The sequence below is a fragment of the Lactuca serriola genome, chromosome 9, assembly GCF_051521515.1.
Source record: "Lactuca serriola cultivar US96UC23 chromosome 9, Lser_US96UC23_V15, whole genome shotgun sequence".
Classification (NCBI taxonomy): domain Eukaryota; kingdom Viridiplantae; phylum Streptophyta; class Magnoliopsida; order Asterales; family Asteraceae; genus Lactuca; species Lactuca serriola.
Window position 1 is genome coordinate 72,324,744 of NC_136416.1, and position 5,258 is coordinate 72,330,001.

General features: G+C 38.9%; 1 pseudogene; it reads right to left on the bottom strand.

Annotated features, from left to right (window-relative positions):
- Positions 1–4,010: 4,010 nt before the first annotated feature.
- LOC145072549 (dehydration-responsive element-binding protein 1E pseudogene) lies at positions 4,011–5,052 on the bottom strand (annotated as a pseudogene).
- Between the last annotated feature and the right edge of the window lie 206 nt (positions 5,053–5,258).

Consider the following 5,258-nt stretch of genomic DNA (forward strand, 5'->3'; position numbering starts at 1 on the left):
CATCTACCTCCTGAATATCGTCATATTCGCTTGGTAGCTGACTCCCATCATCGAGAGTTCCACAAAGCACGAAGCAAGCAGCATTCGAGCATCGAAGAATATATATGACTCACTCTGGGTGATAACTCCGCTTGCTCTGCTCATCCTCGGAAGTACCACCGAACTCTGCAACTCTTCCCCTCGCGGGCTCTAACTATTCTTTCTCCAAGTACTACAGTACTCATCTAGGTATCTTCCCTAGATTACTCCACTACTCAAATCCCCTAAAGGATTCCAATCAAATATTCTCACTCATCACATACTCAAAAGCACAACGCATATCACAGCAATTCCTAGGCTAAGGCATCACAAATCAGGCCACTCTACTCCTAATATATGGAATACCTAGCCTGTCTCTAGCATGCAATAATATCTCATAAAGTGCATCATAAATATCTCATAACACAAAAGTAAGGGTATTTTGGGAAATCACCGTTCGGGCTCTGGCTGATTGTACACACTGTTCTTTCTCGTTTTCTCTTTGAACTCTTATTCGCTTTAGAAAATTATTTCTTTGAAAACTTTTCTTACTTCCTCAGTTTGAGTCCAGAATTACCCGAAGGCGCATCCGAATCCCTCAAACCAAGGCTCTGATACCAACTTGTAACACCGTAAATTTCAAAACAATTCTTTCATTTTAAATAATCATTTTATTCTTAGAACACTTGTTAAAAATCTCATTCATAATCAAATTACAAAACATAGCTCCATTTTCACTTGCATAGAAAACCAGGATCTTCCAAAATATGACTCTTGCTCTGGTGTGTACAATCAAGCCGGTGCCGTACCGTGATACTGAAAGAAACCTGAAAACAACAAAACACAAAACACTGTAAGCACGAAGCTTAGTGAGTTCCCCAAAATACCACACACATAACACATACAAGCCACTCGAGGCTATAACTCTATGGGTCCGTGCACCCAAACTCTGTGAACCCTCAGGTTCTAACTCTATGAACCTTCCGATTCTAACTCTAGGAACCCTTCGGTTCCAACTCTGCAACCATGCACAACATAAATCACATAGAAATAATGCAGTACAACACATAACATACATAGCATACAAATACTCTGTCACATAACTCTGGTTACCTACTCAAGGTAAAGTATAGTGAGAAGACTCACCTGGCAAGCAAAAAGCAGATATCTCCATACTCGGATCTCGAACTCGCCACCGCCTAACACGTAAGGCAAAACTCTCATGACTATAACTCTCGAGACTAGAATCAATCCTCTCAATGCACCCTCTTAAGGGTAAAAGACTATTTTACCCCTCTCTTGGCCCAAAGGCCACATCGCTGACCAAACCCTAAAAGTCAACGGTCAACCCTTGGTCAAAATCAAAGTCCTTAGTCAAAGTCAACTCTGACTGACCCTACTCGCCGAGTCAACTCTATGACTCGCCGAGTTTCTATAATCAGAACTTCACTTACTCCGCGACCTAACTCGCCGAGTCACTCCGAGACTCGCCGAGTCCAACAACTCTGAGTCCACTCGCACACAACTCACCGAGTCATCCCTTGACTCACCGATTCTCGACTCAACCAGGGAATATCGGGACTCTTCGACAAGACTCGTCGAGTCCAAGAACAGACTCGCCGAGTCCAAGACTATCATCAACCTACTCGTCGAGTTGTTCATACAACTCGCCGAGTTCCAGGCCATCTTCATCCAACTCGTCGAGTACACCCATGTGACTCGCCGAGTACCACCGGTCTGAATCCATTCGGAAGCATTCCAGGCCATGCAATTGCTCCAAAACATAGATCTAGCCTCCTACCACTCATCCATCACGTAAAGTGGCAAACTTTACGAGAATCCAAAGAGATCTAGGCCATTTGCACCTTGGGCTAGGGTTTGGGACATGAAAGCTTCACTAAACACTCCAACACAGGGACTTTCATGCTCTCTAATTCTTCTCCCTCCTAGATCTGAGGTAGCAACCTCAGATCTAACCTCTAGACTTCCCATTACATCCATAGACAAGTTCCCACAACCCCAAAATGAAGAAACACATAATAACAACCCAAGAACGAGATATTACCTCCAAGAGATGCCCCAACTGCAATGTAATTCGAATCCAAGCAAAGCCCCTTGCTCCAAGCCTTCAATCTCCCAAAATTCCTTCAACAATTACTTCTCCAAGCTCCAATCCACTCAACAATGGTGCTTCTCCGCGATTTAGGGTTTTCTGGGGCTCAAGGGGTGATAAGGAGGCTGGGAGGAAAACATAATGTTCTTTATATAGGGCTCAACCCCGAGAATTAGGGTTTTCTCCAATCAGCGCCTACTCGTCGAGTCCTCCTCACTGACTCGCCGAGTCGGCTACTTAGCACGCGACCCAGTCGCGACTCTACTCGCCGAGTCCATCCATGGACTCGCCGAGTCACTCTTTCACAACTTACTCTTTTAGCCCTTCAACTCTACTCTTGATATTTCGGGATGTTACATTTTCACCACCACCGCCTCTACCAACCATCCCTAGCTCCCCCCCCCTCCCCCGACCACCACCATCACCGCCTCTTCCACCATCACTGCCACCACCACCTCTTCACAACCCACCGTCACCATTTACTATTTTTATAATTTATATAATATATCTTTACGTATAAGAATTGTTTAAAAACACGAATCAAAACCGATTGGTCGAATCATTTTCGATGAGAAAGTGACAATGTTTTTTTGAAGATGAAGTTGATAGCGATTTTCATTACTAAATGATCATGAGTTTGATTCATTTAACACTGCAATGTCTCAAAATCTGTGATTCAGTTTCATCTAGATATTTTTATTTTTCATCTAAATCTATATTTTGTTTTGATATTATATATTATTTTTCTTTTTGATGTATTTGGATTGATATAAACTTATGGTTATGTGTTTTTTAATGTATTTGGATTGATCTACCTAAAGAGATTTTGAAAAGACTTATTTAAGGTTGCAATTTGACACCCTAACCATCTGCATTTTGAAATGGCTTATTCAACTATATACGAGTGTGAAATAAAGTCAGATTTAGGGCGTGTTTGGAAAACTAATTAGTAGTTGGGAGCTGTAAATTATTTATTTTATTTGTTATATGAGTGTTTGATAAAAGTAACTTAACTTTTTTTAAACATATTAATTTATATAAAAAGACAATTGTTTAAAAAAGATAAATATACAAATATATTTTTAAGGTCACTTCTGAAAATTGATTAAAAAAGTTTAGTAGTTTTTTCTTATTAAATATAACATGAAATGACTTTTAGATTTTTAGATTTTTATTTAAATAAAAAGTAAAGTAAATGCTTATGTGTATAAAAACTAAATACCAAACCAAACTTATTGTTTAATATAGATTTTTTTTTGTGAAAAAGTAAAAGTTAGGACCTATAAAACATTCGTTCCCAGACACCCTAAATAAAAATCCAAGTCGATATATCAATGAAATATTTTAATTAGTTGGAAATCGATTTTAATTTTATACATAATATATTTATGTATATACGGATGCCAGAATTTAATAAATAATACAGTTATGTATTATAATTTCCGTGACTCTTTAATACATAATACATTTATTATATCTCGTGAGTCGTGATAGAAAACATCACTGTTTGGTTAGTCTTATTATAAAACTTTAAATATATAATAGATGACAAAACATACATCGTTTTTTCCATTTATATGTGTTTCTTCAAGAAAACGTTTATTACCAAAACTGGAACTGACTTCTTCCCGACGTACGTATGTAATTATCAAATTACAGGAGAAGTGATTTGAATCCGTCTATCTTTCATTGAACTGATGTACTATATGTACATCTTATTGGCTTTCCTGATATCAAAACGCTCAAACCATGACGAAAAAAAAAATATCAATTCATCTTTATTTCCAAAGGAATATATATATGTGGGTATATACGCACACTTAAGAAAACGTTTATTACAAAACCTGGAACTGACTTCTTTTCGACATATCTAACCAGATTACTGGAGAAGTGATTTAAACAGTTTATACCATGTATATATATTTACATCTCATTGGCTTTCCTACAAAAACCTCAAGCCATGAGGGAAAAAAGAAAAAAAAAAAAAAAACTTTCACTCTTATCTTATTTCCAGATGGAATATATATATATATGGGTATATACACACACTCAATCTAGTAGCTCCATAAAGACTCATCATCACAAAATTCCATGGTATGATCCCCATAGCTGCCATACCCTACCTGTCTCTCCGGAGGTGCTACCATCAGTCCCTCCGCCATGCTGGCAAACAATCCGGGCATCTCGAAAATATCTTCTTCATCCACGTAAAGCTGAATTTCCGGCAACTCAATTGTTTCAACAATCTCCACAACTTCCTTCACTTCCTTCGTGTATCTGAAAGCCTCCGCAGCTTCTGCTGCAGCCTTTTGTATATCATGTATGCTGCTAGACTTCGGGATCGGCAATCGCCACACTGAATCAGCGAAATTCAAACAAGCCAATCGCCCCCTGAAGGCAAACGCCGCCACATCATGTGCTCTTGCTGCCATTACAGCAGTGGGATGTGTCCCTAGCCATACCCTAAACTTCTTCTTCGGCTCTCTCACCTCACAAACTCACTTACCGTTATCCCTCATCCTCACTCCCCTGTAAACTGGGTGTCGAGTCTCCCTAAACTTCTTCCTTCCGGCTCGCTTCTTTGGGTTCATTGAAGCCAGTTTCACATCTCTTTCAGCAGTTACACCCTCGATGGTACCTGTGCTGCAGTTTAAGCTAAAAACGGATGCGCAGGGAGCCTTTCCCGATGACTCGGTGAAGGAATCCATATGTTGGTTGTGTGAGAAATTTATGAGCGAAGTTATGGTTTTGTTGGTAGTTTTTGCAAGTTATGACTTATAATTTATAATTTATAAGTGAAGTAATGGTTGTTTGGTATTGTTTTATGAGCGACTTTAAGTGACTGATATACCAATGGCGATGCTTATATAGACATATGTGGAGTGTGTTTGATGGGGTTTGGGAAACGAGCTGGTGGCTTGCGTGGTGGAGGAAAGAGGCTGTACAAGTGGCTTTATTTTATTTATTTTTAACGCGTGATATTTTTAGTAAATTATAAACTATCCTTAGAGTATTGGTAATTTACAGATTCAGTCCAATAGAGTCAAATGTTGTAATTGGTGTACAATTAGTTTTGTTTAACAGTAATGTTTTATATACAGTCTAAGGTCCCGTTTGATAGTTACTG